The sequence below is a fragment of the Idiotropiscis lumnitzeri genome, chromosome 9, assembly GCF_059441095.1.
Source record: "Idiotropiscis lumnitzeri isolate Australia: NSW breed Sydney's pygmy pipehorse chromosome 9, RoL_Ilum_1.0, whole genome shotgun sequence".
NCBI lineage: Eukaryota > Metazoa > Chordata > Actinopteri > Syngnathiformes > Syngnathidae > Idiotropiscis > Idiotropiscis lumnitzeri.
The window spans coordinates 20339953-20354868 of NC_142399.1; the positions used below are offsets into that span (position 1 = coordinate 20339953).

At 42.5% G+C, this 14916-nt stretch overlaps 14 non-coding genes across 14 annotated transcripts; all 14 read left to right on the forward strand.

Moving 5' to 3' along the window:
* Positions 1-207: 207 nt before the first annotated feature.
* LOC148330966 (5S ribosomal RNA) lies at positions 208-326 on the forward strand. Its single transcript, XR_015845236.1, has one exon. It is a non-coding gene; the product is annotated as a 5S ribosomal RNA (ribosomal RNA).
* A 992-nt stretch (positions 327-1318) lies between these two features.
* LOC148330967 (5S ribosomal RNA) lies at positions 1319-1437 on the forward strand. Its single transcript, XR_015845447.1, has one exon. It is a non-coding gene; the product is annotated as a 5S ribosomal RNA (ribosomal RNA).
* A 993-nt stretch (positions 1438-2430) lies between these two features.
* LOC148330968 (5S ribosomal RNA) lies at positions 2431-2549 on the forward strand. Its single transcript, XR_015845382.1, has one exon. It is a non-coding gene; the product is annotated as a 5S ribosomal RNA (ribosomal RNA).
* Positions 2550-3541: 992 nt separating this feature from the next.
* On the forward strand, positions 3542-3660 carry LOC148330969 (5S ribosomal RNA). Its single transcript, XR_015845448.1, has one exon. It is a non-coding gene; the product is annotated as a 5S ribosomal RNA (ribosomal RNA).
* Positions 3661-4654: 994 nt separating this feature from the next.
* On the forward strand, positions 4655-4773 carry LOC148330970 (5S ribosomal RNA). The gene has a single exon (XR_015845469.1). It is a non-coding gene; the product is annotated as a 5S ribosomal RNA (ribosomal RNA).
* A 993-nt stretch (positions 4774-5766) lies between these two features.
* Positions 5767-5885, forward strand: LOC148330971 (5S ribosomal RNA). Its single transcript, XR_015845470.1, has one exon. It is a non-coding gene; the product is annotated as a 5S ribosomal RNA (ribosomal RNA).
* A 992-nt stretch (positions 5886-6877) lies between these two features.
* Positions 6878-6996, forward strand: LOC148330972 (5S ribosomal RNA). The gene has a single exon (XR_015845449.1). It is a non-coding gene; the product is annotated as a 5S ribosomal RNA (ribosomal RNA).
* A 993-nt stretch (positions 6997-7989) lies between these two features.
* Positions 7990-8108, forward strand: LOC148330973 (5S ribosomal RNA). Its single transcript, XR_015845450.1, has one exon. It is a non-coding gene; the product is annotated as a 5S ribosomal RNA (ribosomal RNA).
* Positions 8109-9101: 993 nt separating this feature from the next.
* LOC148330974 (5S ribosomal RNA) lies at positions 9102-9220 on the forward strand. Its single transcript, XR_015845477.1, has one exon. It is a non-coding gene; the product is annotated as a 5S ribosomal RNA (ribosomal RNA).
* Positions 9221-10212: 992 nt separating this feature from the next.
* On the forward strand, positions 10213-10331 carry LOC148330975 (5S ribosomal RNA). The gene has a single exon (XR_015845237.1). It is a non-coding gene; the product is annotated as a 5S ribosomal RNA (ribosomal RNA).
* A 992-nt stretch (positions 10332-11323) lies between these two features.
* On the forward strand, positions 11324-11442 carry LOC148330976 (5S ribosomal RNA). The gene has a single exon (XR_015845238.1). It is a non-coding gene; the product is annotated as a 5S ribosomal RNA (ribosomal RNA).
* A 992-nt stretch (positions 11443-12434) lies between these two features.
* On the forward strand, positions 12435-12553 carry LOC148330977 (5S ribosomal RNA). The gene has a single exon (XR_015845239.1). It is a non-coding gene; the product is annotated as a 5S ribosomal RNA (ribosomal RNA).
* A 993-nt stretch (positions 12554-13546) lies between these two features.
* LOC148330978 (5S ribosomal RNA) lies at positions 13547-13665 on the forward strand. Its single transcript, XR_015845240.1, has one exon. It is a non-coding gene; the product is annotated as a 5S ribosomal RNA (ribosomal RNA).
* Positions 13666-14658: 993 nt separating this feature from the next.
* LOC148330979 (5S ribosomal RNA) lies at positions 14659-14777 on the forward strand. The gene has a single exon (XR_015845242.1). It is a non-coding gene; the product is annotated as a 5S ribosomal RNA (ribosomal RNA).
* Positions 14778-14916: the final 139 nt, after the last annotated feature.

A 14916-nucleotide genomic window follows, 5' to 3' on the forward strand; every position in this document is an offset into this window, starting at 1 on the left:
TTAACCATGTGTATGTGCCAACAAATCATTGTACACATTTGCTGATATTTGTCATATATCTGTGACTTCAATCATGCATTGTAGATTGTTGTGACACATTTGTGACTGTGGTTATAGTTTCAGATTCTTGTTACGTATTTTTGGATTGAAGTATTTGCCACAATAAAGACAACATGTATAAAATGCAAAATTTTTAAAGGAATTCTCGCTTACGGCCATACTACCCTGAGAACGCCCGATCTCGTCCGATCTCGGAAGCTAAGCAGGGTCGGGCCTGGTTAGTACTTGGATGGGAGACCGCCTGGGAATACCAGGTGCTGTAAGCTTTTGCACCGCAAAAATAAAAAAAACTTTTGACAAATGTAAGCAAGTATGCGAGCTGCTTTTTTATAAATTCCCACATATTCGCCTGACAGGCTGAGAGCACAAAATGCCAACATTCAGCGTCCCCTGCCTTTGGGTGTTGCTACAGTCTCGCCGTGGACGACTCGCAAATGCGTGTGGCAATTTGCAAATGCGTGTCTGGAGACTTGAGTGTGGCTCCGGAGCTCCACATTAAGACCAAAAGGGGACTCTCGTAGTCTACAGGTGTAGCAGACAGATGACCCGATGCAGTCCGGTTGGGTTGGTGCAGTGAGTGTTTACTAAATAAAAAGTTAATGAATCAATTTTAAAAAATGGTGTTTACTGAATGCAATAAAGGGAAGTATAGTTAATGTGGCAATTAGCAGGTGTGGAGAAGCTTCATTCATTTTTTTTAGCTTCACTGGTTATATCATTGGTTCTTATTTTATTAGTTCCACTTTATTCTTCCATTTATTCCAATTTAATTTAAATAATGTCAAATAAATGGTACATGACCATGGGTGGATAGCAGTGAACGCCCCCCCAAGTTATTGGTGTATATATTGGTGGTACGGGGCTGGTATAATATTAGTGCCCCCATGTGGTCCGAATGTGTAGCTACGGAGCCACACACAAGTCTCCTGACACGCATTTGCAAATCAGCACACGCATTTGCGAGTCGTCCGCGGCAGGACTGTAGCAAACGTCACCTGTAAGAAAAGGTCCCGTTTTTACAGGTCGCCCATCTACGGATTTTTGTCCGCATTTAACCATGTGTATGTGCCAACAAATCATTGTACACATTTGCTGATATTTGTCATATATCTGTGACTTCAATCATGCATTGTAGATTGTTGTGACACATTTGTGACTGTGGTTATAGTTTCAGATTCTTGTTACGTATTTTTGGATTGAAGTATTTGCCACAATAAAGACAACATGTATAAAATGCAAAATTTTGAAAGGAATTCTCGCTTACGGCCATACTACCCTGAGAACGCCCGATCTCGTCCGATCTCGGAAGCTAAGCAGGGTCGGGCCTGGTTAGTACTTGGATGGGAGACCGCCTGGGAATACCAGGTGCAGTAAGCTTTTGCACCGCAAAAATAAAAAAAACTTTTGACAAATGTAAGCAAGTATGCGAGCTGCTTTTTTTATAAATTTCCACATATTCGCCTGACAGGCTGAGAGCACAAAATGCCAACATTCAGCGTCCCCTGCCTTTGGGTGTTGCTACAGTCTCGCCGTGGACGACTCGCAAATGCGTGTGGCAATTTGCAAATGCGTGTCTGGAGACTTGAGTGTGGCTCCGGAGCTCCACATTAAGACCAAAAGGGGACTCTCGTAGTCTACAGGTGTAGCAGACAGATGACCCGATGCAGTCCGGTTGGGTTGGTGCAGTGAGTGTTTACTAAATAAAAAGTTAATGAATCAATTTAAAAAAATGGTGTTTACTGAATGCAATAAAGGGAAGTATAGTTAATGTGGCAATTAGCAGGTGTGGAGAAGCTTCATTCATTTTTTTTAGCTTCACTGGTTATATCATTGGTTCTTATTTTATTAGTTCCACTTTATTCTTCCATTTATTCCAATTTAATTTAAATAATGTCAAATAAATGGTACATGACCATGGGTGGATAGCAGTGAACGCCCCCCCAAGTTATTGGTGTATATATTGGTGGTACGGGGCTGGTATAATATTAGTGCCCCCATGTGGTCCGAATGTGTAGCTACGGAGCCACACACAAGTCTCCTGACACGCATTTGCAAATCAGCACACGCATTTGCGAGTCGTCCGCGGCAGGACTGTAGCAAACGTCACCTGTAAGAAAAGGTCCCGTTTTTACAGGTCGCCCATCTACGGATTTTTGTCCGCATTTAACCATGTGTATGTGCCAACAAATCATTGTACACATTTGCTGATATTTGTCATATATCTGTGACTTCAATCATGCATTGTAGATTGTTGTGACACATTTGTGACTGTGGTTATAGTTTCAGATTCTTGTTACGTATTTTTGGATTGAAGTATTTGCCACAATAAAGACAACATGTATAAAATGCAAAATTTTTAAAGGAATTCTCGCTTACGGCCATACTACCCTGAGAACGCCCGATCTCGTCCGATCTCGGAAGCGAAGCAGGGTCGGGCCTGGTTAGTACTTGGATGGGAGACCGCCTGGGAATACCAGGTGCTGTAAGCTTTTGCACCGCAAAAATAAAAAAAACTTTTGACAAATGTAAGCAAGTATGCGAGCTGCTTTTTTATAAATTCCCACATATTCGCCTGACAGGCTGAGAGCACAAAATGCCAACATTCAGCGTCCCCTGCCTTTGGGTGTTGCTACAGTCTCGCCGTGGACGACTCGCAAATGCGTGTGGCAATTTGCAAATGCGTGTCTGGAGACTTGAGTGTGGCTCCGGAGCTCCACATTAAGACCAAAAGGGGACTCTCGTAGTCTACAGGTGTAGCAGACAGATGACCCGATGCAGTCCGGTTGGGTTGGTGCAGTGAGTGTTTACTAAATAAAAAGTTAATGAATCAATTTTAAAAAATGGTGTTTACTGAATGCAATAAAGGGAAGTATAGTTAATGTGGCAATTAGCAGGTGTGGAGAAGCTTCATTCATTTTTTTTAGCTTCACTGGTTATATCATTGGTTCTTATTTTATTAGTTCCACTTTATTCTTCCATTTATTCCAATTTAATTTAAATAATGTCAAATAAATGGTACATGACCATGGGTGGATAGCAGTGAACGCCCCCCCAAGTTATTGGTGTATATATTGGTGGTACGGGGCTGGTATAATATTAGTGCCCCCATGTGGTCCGAATGTGTAGCTACGGAGCCACACACAAGTCTCCTGACACGCATTTGCAAATCAGCACACGCATTTGCGAGTCGTCCGCGGCAGGACTGTAGCAAACGTCACCTGTAAGAAAAGGTCCCGTTTTTACAGGTCGCCCATCTACGGATTTTTGTCCGCATTTAACCATGTGTATGTGCCAACAAATCATTGTACACATTTGCTGATATTTGTCATATATCTGTGACTTCAATCATGCATTGTAGATTGTTGTGACACATTTGTGACTGTGGTTATAGTTTCAGATTCTTGTTACGTATTTTTGGATTGAAGTATTTGCCACAATAAAGACAACATGTATAAAATGCAAAATTTTGAAAGGAATTCTCGCTTACGGCCATACTACCCTGAGAACGCCCGATCTCGTCCGATCTCGGAAGCTAAGCAGGGTCGGGCCTGGTTAGTACTTGGATGGGAGACCGCCTGGGAATACCAGGTGCAGTAAGCTTTTGCACCGCAAAAATAAAAAAAACTTTTGACAAATGTAAGCAAGTATGCGAGCTGCTTTTTTTATAAATTTCCACATATTCGCCTGACAGGCTGAGAGCACAAAATGCCAACATTCAGCGTCCCCTGCCTTTGGGTGTTGCTACAGTCTCGCCGTGGACGACTCGCAAATGCGTGTGGCAATTTGCAAATGCGTGTCTGGAGACTTGAGTGTGGCTCCGGAGCTCCACATTAAGACCAAAAGGGGACTCTCGTAGTCTACAGGTGTAGCAGACAGATGACCCGATGCAGTCCGGTTGGGTTGGTGCAGTGAGTGTTTACTAAATAAAAAGTTAATGAATCAATTTAAAAAAATGGTGTTTACTGAATGCAATAAAGGGAAGTATAGTTAATGTGGCAATTAGCAGGTGTGGAGAAGCTTCATTCATTTTTTTTAGCTTCACTGGTTATATCATTGGTTCTTATTTTATTAGTTCCACTTTATTCTTCCATTTATTCCAATTTAATTTAAATAATGTCAAATAAATGGTACATGACCATGGGTGGATAGCAGTGAACGCCCCCCCAAGTTATTGGTGTATATATTGGTGGTACGGGGCTGGTATAATATTAGTGCCCCCATGTGGTCCGAATGTGTAGCTACGGAGCCACACACAAGTCTCCTGACACGCATTTGCAAATCAGCACACGCATTTGCGAGTCGTCCGCGGCAGGACTGTAGCAAACGTCACCTGTAAGAAAAGGTCCCGTTTTTACAGGTCGCCCATCTACGGATTTTTGTCCGCATTTAACCATGTGTATGTGCCAACAAATCATTGTACACATTTGCTGATATTTGTCATATATCTGTGACTTCAATCATGCATTGTAGATTGTTGTGACACATTTGTGACTGTGGTTATAGTTTCAAGATTCTTGTTACGTATTTTTGGATTGAAGTATTTGCCACAATAAAGACAACATGTATAAAATGCAAAATTTTTAAAGGAATTCTCGCTTACGGCCATACTACCCTGAGAACGCCCGATCTCGTCCGATCTCGGAAGCTAAGCAGGGTCGGGCCTGGTTAGTACTTGGATGGGAGACCGCCTGGGAATACCAGGTCCTGTAAGCTTTTGCACCGCAAAAATAAAAAAAACTTTTGACAAATGTAAGCAAGTATGCGAGCTGCTTTTTTATAAATTCCCACATATTCGCCTGACAGGCTGAGAGCACAAAATGCCAACATTCAGCGTCCCCTGCCTTTGGGTGTTGCTACAGTCTCGCCGTGGACGACTCGCAAATGCGTGTGGCAATTTGCAAATGCGTGTCTGGAGACTTGAGTGTGGCTCCGGAGCTCCACATTAAGACCAAAAGGGGACTCTCGTAGTCTACAGGTGTAGCAGACAGATGACCCGATGCAGTCCGGTTGGGTTGGTGCAGTGAGTGTTTACTAAATAAAAAGTTAATGAATCAATTTTAAAAAATGGTGTTTACTGAATGCAATAAAGGGAAGTATAGTTAATGTGGCAATTAGCAGGTGTGGAGAAGCTTCATTCATTTTTTTTAGCTTCACTGGTTATATCATTGGTTCTTATTTTATTAGTTCCACTTTATTCTTCCATTTATTCCAATTTAATTTAAATAATGTCAAATAAATGGTACATGACCATGGGTGGATAGCAGTGAACGCCCCCCCAAGTTATTGGTGTATATATTGGTGGTACGGGGCTGGTATAATATTAGTGCCCCCATGTGGTCCGAATGTGTAGCTACGGAGCCACACACAAGTCTCCTGACACGCATTTGCAAATCAGCACACGCATTTGCGAGTCGTCCGCGGCAGGACTGTAGCAAACGTCACCTGTAAGAAAAGGTCCCGTTTTTACAGGTCGCCCATCTACGGATTTTTGTCCGCATTTAACCATGTGTATGTGCCAACAAATCATTGTACACATTTGCTGATATTTGTCATATATCTGTGACTTCAATCATGCATTGTAGATTGTTGTGACACATTTGTGACTGTGGTTATAGTTTCAAGATTCTTGTTACGTATTTTTGGATTGAAGTATTTGCCACAATAAAGACAACATGTATAAAATGCAAAATTTTTAAAGGAATTCTCGCTTACGGCCATACTACCCTGAGAACGCCCGATCTCGTCCGATCTCGGAAGCTAAGCAGGGTCGGGCCTGGTTAGTACTTGGATGGGAGACCGCCTGGGAATACCAGGTCCTGTAAGCTTTTGCACCGCAAAAATAAAAAAAACTTTTGACAAATGTAAGCAAGTATGCGAGCTGCTTTTTTATAAATTCCCACATATTCGCCTGACAGGCTGAGAGCACAAAATGCCAACATTCAGCGTCCCCTGCCTTTGGGTGTTGCTACAGTCTCGCCGTGGACGACTCGCAAATGCGTGTGGCAATTTGCAAATGCGTGTCTGGAGACTTGAGTGTGGCTCCGGAGCTCCACATTAAGACCAAAAGGGGACTCTCGTAGTCTACAGGTGTAGCAGACAGATGACCCGATGCAGTCCGGTTGGGTTGGTGCAGTGAGTGTTTACTAAATAAAAAGTTAATGAATCAATTTTAAAAAATGGTGTTTACTGAATGCAATAAAGGGAAGTATAGTTAATGTGGCAATTAGCAGGTGTGGAGAAGCTTCATTCATTTTTTTTAGCTTCACTGGTTATATCATTGGTTCTTATTTTATTAGTTCCACTTTATTCTTCCATTTATTCCAATTTAATTTAAATAATGTCAAATAAATGGTACATGACCATGGGTGGATAGCAGTGAACGCCCCCCCAAGTTATTGGTGTATATATTGGTGGTACGGGGCTGGTATAATATTAGTGCCCCCATGTGGTCCGAATGTGTAGCTACGGAGCCACACACAAGTCTCCTGACACGCATTTGCAAATCAGCACACGCATTTGCGAGTCGTCCGCGGCAGGACTGTAGCAAACGTCACCTGTAAGAAAAGGTCCCGTTTTTACAGGTCGCCCATCTACGGATTTTTGTCCGCATTTAACCATGTGTATGTGCCAACAAATCATTGTACACATTTGCTGATATTTGTCATATATCTGTGACTTCAATCATGCATTGTAGATTGTTGTGACACATTTGTGACTGTGGTTATAGTTTCAGATTCTTGTTACGTATTTTTGGATTGAAGTATTTGCCACAATAAAGACAACATGTATAAAATGCAAAATTTTGAAAGGAATTCTCGCTTACGGCCATACTACCCTGAGAACGCCCGATCTCGTCCGATCTCGGAAGCTAAGCAGGGTCGGGCCTGGTTAGTACTTGGATGGGAGACCGCCTGGGAATACCAGGTGCAGTAAGCTTTTGCACCGCAAAAATAAAAAAAACTTTTGACAAATGTAAGCAAGTATGCGAGCTGCTTTTTTTATAAATTTCCACATATTCGCCTGACAGGCTGAGAGCACAAAATGCCAACATTCAGCGTCCCCTGCCTTTGGGTGTTGCTACAGTCTCGCCGTGGACGACTCGCAAATGCGTGTGGCAATTTGCAAATGCGTGTCTGGAGACTTGAGTGTGGCTCCGGAGCTCCACATTAAGACCAAAAGGGGACTCTCGTAGTCTACAGGTGTAGCAGACAGATGACCCGATGCAGTCCGGTTGGGTTGGTGCAGTGAGTGTTTACTAAATAAAAAGTTAATGAATCAATTTTAAAAAATGGTGTTTACTGAATGCAATAAAGGGAAGTATAGTTAATGTGGCAATTAGCAGGTGTGGAGAAGCTTCATTCATTTTTTTTAGCTTCACTGGTTATATCATTGGTTCTTATTTTATTAGTTCCACTTTATTCTTCCATTTATTCCAATTTAATTTAAATAATGTCAAATAAATGGTACATGACCATGGGTGGATAGCAGTGAACGCCCCCCCAAGTTATTGGTGTATATATTGGTGGTACGGGGCTGGTATAATATTAGTGCCCCCATGTGGTCCGAATGTGTAGCTACGGAGCCACACACAAGTCTCCTGACACGCATTTGCAAATCAGCACACGCATTTGCGAGTCGTCCGCGGCAGGACTGTAGCAAACGTCACCTGTAAGAAAAGGTCCCGTTTTTACAGGTCGCCCATCTACGGATTTTTGTCCGCATTTAACCATGTGTATGTGCCAACAAATCATTGTACACATTTGCTGATATTTGTCATATATCTGTGACTTCAATCATGCATTGTAGATTGTTGTGACACATTTGTGACTGTGGTTATAGTTTCAGATTCTTGTTACGTATTTTTGGATTGAAGTATTTGCCACAATAAAGACAACATGTATAAAATGCAAAATTTTGAAAGGAATTCTCGCTTACGGCCATACTACCCTGAGAACGCCCGATCTCGTCCGATCTCGGAAGCTAAGCAGGGTCGGGCCTGGTTAGTACTTGGATGGGAGACCGCCTGGGAATACCAGGTGCAGTAAGCTTTTGCACCGCAAAAATAAAAAAAACTTTTGACAAATGTAAGCAAGTATGCGAGCTGCTTTTTTTATAAATTTCCACATATTCGCCTGACAGGCTGAGAGCACAAAATGCCAACATTCAGCGTCCCCTGCCTTTGGGTGTTGCTACAGTCTCGCCGTGGACGACTCGCAAATGCGTGTGGCAATTTGCAAATGCGTGTCTGGAGACTTGAGTGTGGCTCTGGAGCTCCACATTAAGACCAAAAGGGGACTCTCGTAGTCTACAGGTGTAGCAGACAGATGACCCGATGCAGTCCGGTTGGGTTGGTGCAGTGAGTGTTTACTAAATAAAAAGTTAATGAATCAATTTAAAAAAATGGTGTTTACTGAATGCAATAAAGGGAAGTATAGTTAATGTGGCAATTAGCAGGTGTGGAGAAGCTTCATTCATTTTTTTTAGCTTCACTGGTTATATCATTGGTTCTTATTTTATTAGTTCCACTTTATTCTTCCATTTATTCCAATTTAATTTAAATAATGTCAAATAAATGGTACATGACCATGGGTGGATAGCAGTGAACGCCCCCCCAAGTTATTGGTGTATATATTGGTGGTACGGGGCTGGTATAATATTAGTGCCCCCATGTGGTCCGAATGTGTAGCTACGGAGCCACACACAAGTCTCCTGACACGCATTTGCAAATCAGCACACGCATTTGCGAGTCGTCCGCGGCAGGACTGTAGCAAACGTCACCTGTAAGAAAAGGTCCCGTTTTTACAGGTCGCCCATCTACGGATTTTTGTCCGCATTTAACCATGTGTATGTGCCAACAAATCATTGTACACATTTGCTGATATTTGTCATATATCTGTGACTTCAATCATGCATTGTAGATTGTTGTGACACATTTGTGACTGTGGTTATAGTTTCAGATTCTTGTTACGTATTTTTGGATTGAAGTATTTGCCACAATAAAGACAACATGTATAAAATGCAAAATTTTGAAAGGAATTCTCGCTTACGGCCATACTACCCTGAGAACGCCCGATCTCGTCCGATCTCGGAAGCTAAGCAGGGTCGGGCCTGGTTAGTACTTGGATGGGAGACCGCCTGGGAATACCAGGTGATGTAAGCTTTTGCACCGCAAAAATAAAAAAAACTTTTGACAAATGTAAGCAAGTATGCGAGCTGCTTTTTTATAAATTCCCACATATTCGCCTGACAGGCTGAGAGCACAAAATGCCAACATTCAGCGTCCCCTGCCTTTGGGTGTTGCTACAGTCTCGCTGTGGACGACTCGCAAATGCGTGTGGCAATTTGAAAATGCGTGTCTGGAGACTTGAGTGTGGCTCCGGAGCTCCACATTAAGACCAAAAGGGGACTCTCGTAGTCTACAGGTGTAGCAGACAGATGACCCGATGCAGTCCGGTTGGGTTGGTGCAGTGAGTGTTTACTAAATAAAATGTTAATGAATCAATTTTAAAAAATGGTGTTTACTGAATGCAATAAAGGGAAGTATAGTTAATGTGGCAATGAGCAGGTGTGGAGAAGCTTCATTCATTTTTTTTAGCTTCACTGGTTATATCATTGGTTCTTATTTTATTAGTTCCACTTTATTCTTCCATTTATTCCAATTTAATTTAAATAATGTCAAATAAATGGTACATGACCATGGGTGGATAGCAGTGAACGCCCCCCCAAGTTATTGGTGTATATATTGGTGGTACGGGGCTGGTATAATATTAGTGCCCCCATGTGGTCCGAATGTGTAGCTACGGAGCCACACACAAGTCTCCTGACACGCATTTGCAAATCAGCACACGCATTTGCGAGTCGTCCGCGGCAGGACTGTAGCAAACGTCACCTGTAAGAAAAGGTCCCGTTTTTACAGGTCGCCCATCTACGGATTTTTGTCCGCATTTAACCATGTGTATGTGCCAACAAATCATTGTACACATTTGCTGATATTTGTCATATATCTGTGACTTCAATCATGCATTGTAGATTGTTGTGACACATTTGTGACTGTGGTTATAGTTTCAGATTCTTGTTACGTATTTTTGGATTGAAGTATTTGCCACAATAAAGACAACATGTATAAAATGCAAAATTTTGCAGGGAATTCTCGCTTACGGCCATACTACCCTGAGAACGCCCGATCTCGTCCGATCTCGGAAGCTAAGCAGGGTCGGGCCTGGTTAGTACTTGGATGGGAGACCGCCTGGGAATACCAGGTGCTGTAAGCTTTTGCACCGCAAAAATAAAAAAAACTTTTGACAAATGTAAGCAAGTATGCGAGCTGCTTTTTTATAAATTTCCACATATTCGCCTGACAGGCTGAGAGCACAAAATGCCAACATTCAGCGTCCCCTGCCTTTGGGTGTTGCTACAGTCTCGCCGTGGACGACTCGCAAATGCGTGTGGCAATTTGCAAATGCGTGTCTGGAGACTTGAGTGTGGCTCCGGAGCTCCACATTAAGACCAAAAGGGGACTCTCGTAGTCTACAGGTGTAGCAGACAGATGACCCGATGCAGTCCGGTTGGGTTGGTGCAGTGAGTGTTTACTAAATAAAAAGTTAATGAATCAATTTTAAAAAATGGTGTTTACTGAATGCAATAAAGGGAAGTATAGTTAATGTGGCAATTAGCAGGTGTGGAGAAGCTTCATTCATTTTTTTTAGCTTCACTGGTTATATCATTGGTTCTTATTTTATTAGTTCCACTTTATTCTTCCATTTATTCCAATTTAATTTAAATAATGTCAAATAAATGGTACATGACCATGGGTGGATAGCAGTGAACGCCCCCCCAAGTTATTGGTGTATATATTGGTGGTACGGGGCTGGTATAATATTAGTGCCCCCATGTGGTCCGAATGTGTAGCTACGGAGCCACACACAAGTCTCCTGACACGCATTTGCAAATCAGCACACGCATTTGCGAGTCGTCCGCGGCAGGACTGTAGCAAACGTCACCTGTAAGAAAAGGTCCCGTTTTTACAGGTCGCCCATCTACGGATTTTTGTCCGCATTTAACCATGTGTATGTGCCAACAAATCATTGTACACATTTGCTGATATTTGTCATATATCTGTGACTTCAATCATGCATTGTAGATTGTTGTGACACATTTGTGACTGTGGTTATAGTTTCAGATTCTTGTTACGTATTTTTGGATTGAAGTATTTGCCACAATAAAGACAACATGTATAAAATGCAAAATTTTGCAGGGAATTCTCGCTTACGGCCATACTACCCTGAGAACGCCCGATCTCGTCCGATCTCGGAAGCTAAGCAGGGTCGGGCCTGGTTAGTACTTGGATGGGAGACCGCCTGGGAATACCAGGTGCTGTAAGCTTTTGCACCGCAAAAATAAAAAAAACTTTTGACAAATGTAAGCAAGTATGCGAGCTGCTTTTTTATAAATTTCCACATATTCGCCTGACAGGCTGAGAGCACAAAATGCCAACATTCAGCGTCCCCTGCCTTTGGGTGTTGCTACAGTCTCGCCGTGGACGACTCGCAAATGCGTGTGGCAATTTGCAAATGCGTGTCTGGAGACTTGAGTGTGGCTCCGGAGCTCCACATTAAGACCAAAAGGGGACTCTCGTAGTCTACAGGTGTAGCAGACAGATGACCCGATGCAGTCCGGTTGGGTTGGTGCAGTGAGTGTTTACTAAATAAAAAGTTAATGAATCAATTTTAAAAAATGGTGTTTACTGAATGCAATAAAGGGAAGTATAGTTAATGTGGCAATTAGCAGGTGTGGAGAAGCTTCATTCATTTTTTTTAGCTTCACTGGTTATATCATTGGTTCTTATTTTATTAGTTCCACTTTATTCTTCCATTTATTCCAATTTAATTTAAATAATGTCAAATAAATGGTACATGACCATGGGTGGATAGCAGTGAACGCCCCCCCAAGTTATTGGTGTATATATTGGTGGTACGGGGCTGGTATAATATTAGTGCCCCCATGTGGTCCGAATGTGTAGCTACGGAGCCACACACAAGTCTCCTGACACGCATTTGCAAATCAGCACACGCATTTGCGAGTCGTCCGCGGCAGGACTGTAGCAAACGTCACCTGTAAGAAAAGGTCCCGTTTTTACAGGTCGCCCATCTACGGATTTTTGTCCGCATTTAACCATGTGTATGTGCCAACAAATCATTGTACACATTTGCTGATATTTGTCATATATCTGTGACTTCAATCATGCATTGTAGATTGTTGTGACACATTTGTGACTGTGGTTATAGTTTCAGATTCTTGTTACGTATTTTTGGATTGAAGTATTTGCCACAATAAAGACAACATGTATAAAATGCAAAATTTTGAAAGGAATTCTCGCTTACGGCCATACTACCCTGAGAACGCCCGATCTCGTCCGATCTCGGAAGCTAAGCAGGGTCGGGCCTGGTTAGTACTTGGATGGGAGACCGCCTGGGAATACCAGGTGCTGTAAGCTTTTGCACCGCAAAAATAAAAAAAACTTTTGACAAATGTAAGCAAGTATGCGAGCTGCTTTTTTATAAATTCCCACATATTCGCCTGACAGGCTGAGAGCACAAAATGCCAACATTCAGCGTCCCCTGCCTTTGGGTGTTGCTACAGTCTCGCCGTGGACGACTCGCAAATGCGTGTGGCAATTTGCAAATGCGTGTCTGGAGACTTGAGTGTGGCTCCGGAGCTCCACATTAAGACCAAAAGGGGACTCTCGTAGTCTACAGGTGTAGCAGACAGATGACCCGATGCAGTCCGGTTGGGTTGGTGCAGTGAGTGTTTACTAAATAAAAAGTTAATGAATCAATTTTAAAAAATGGTGTTTACTGAATGCAATAAAGGGAAGTATAGTTAATGTGGCAATGAGCAGGTGTGGAGAAGCTTCATTCATTTTTTTTTAGCTTCACTGGTTATATCATTGGTTCTTATTTTATTAGTTCCACTTTATTCTTCCATTTATTCCAATTTAATTTAAATAATGTCAAATAAATGGTACATGACCATGGGTGGATAGCAGTGAACGCCCCCCCAAGTTATTGGTGTATATATTGGTGGTACGGGGCTGGTATAATATTAGTGCCCCCATGTGGTCCGAATGTGTAGCTACGGAGCCACACACAAGTCTCCTGACACGCATTTGCAAATCAGCACACGCATTTGCGAGTCGTCCGCGGCAGGACTGTAGCAAACGTCACCTGTAAGAAAAGGTCCCGTTTTTACAGGTCGCCCATCTACGGATTTTTGTCCGCATTTAACCATGTGTATGTGCCAACAAATCATTGTACACATTTGCTGATATTTGTCATATATCTGTGACTTCAATCATGCATTGTAGATTGTTGTGACACATTTGTGACTGTGGTTATAGTTTCAGATTCTTGTTACGTATTTTTGGATTGAAGTATTTGCCACAATAAAGACAACATGTATAAAATGCAAAATTTTGAAAGGAATTCTCGCTTACGGCCATACTACCCTGAGAACGCCCGATCTCGTCCGATCTCGGAAGCTAAGCAGGGTCGGGCCTGGTTAGTACTTGGATGGGAGACCGCCTGGGAATACCAGGTGCTGTAAGCTTTTGCACCGCAAAAATAAAAAAAACTTTTGACAAATGTAAGCAAGTATGCGAGCTGCTTTTTTATAAATTCCCACATATTCGCCTGACAGGCTGAGAGCACAAAATGCCAACATTCAGCGTCCCCTGCCTTTGGGTGTTGCTACAGTCTCGCCGTGGACGACTCGCAAATGCGTGTGGCAATTTGCAAATGCGTGTCTGGAGACTTGAGTGTGGCTCCGGAGCTCCACATTAAGACCAAAAGGGGACTCTCGTAGTCTACAGGTGTAGCAGACAGATGACCCGATGCAGTCCGGTTGGGTTGGTGCAGTGAGTGTTTACTAAATAAAAAGTTAATGAATCAATTTTAAAAAATGGTGTTTACTGAATGCAATAAAGGGAAGTATAGTTAATGTGGCAATGAGCAGGTGTGGAGAAGCTTCATTCATTTTTTTTTAGCTTCACTGGTTATATCATTGGTTCTTATTTTATTAGTTCCACTTTATTCTTCCATTTATTCCAATTTAATTTAAATAATGTCAAATAAATGGTACATGACCATGGGTGGATAGCAGTGAACGCCCCCCCAAGTTATTGGTGTATATATTGGTGGTACGGGGCTGGTATAATATTAGTGCCCCCATGTGGTCCGAATGTGTAGCTACGGAGCCACACACAAGTCTCCTGACACGCATTTGCAAATCAGCACACGCATTTGCGAGTCGTCCGCGGCAGGACTGTAGCAAACGTCACCTGTAAGAAAAGGTCCCGTTTTTACAGGTCGCCCATCTACGGATTTTTGTCCGCATTTAACCATGTGTATGTGCCAACAAATCATTGTACACATTTGCTGATATTTGTCATATATCTGTGACTTCAATCATGCATTGTAGATTGTTGTGACACATTTGTGACTGTGGTTATAGTTTCAGATTCTTGTTACGTATTTTTGGATTGAAGTATTTGCCACAATAAAGACAACATGTATAAAATGCAAAATTTTGAAAGGAATTCTCGCTTACGGCCATACTACCCTGAGAACGCCCGATCTCGTCCGATCTCGGAAGCTAAGCAGGGTCGGGCCTGGTTAGTACTTGGATGGGAGACCGCCTGGGAATACCAGGTGCTGTAAGCTTTTGCACCGCAAAAATAAAAAAAACTTTGACAAATCTAAGCAAGTATGCGAGCTGCTTTTTTATAAATTTCCACATATTCGCCTGACAGGCTGAGAGCACAAATTGCCAACATTCAGCGTCCCCTGCCTTTGGGTGTTG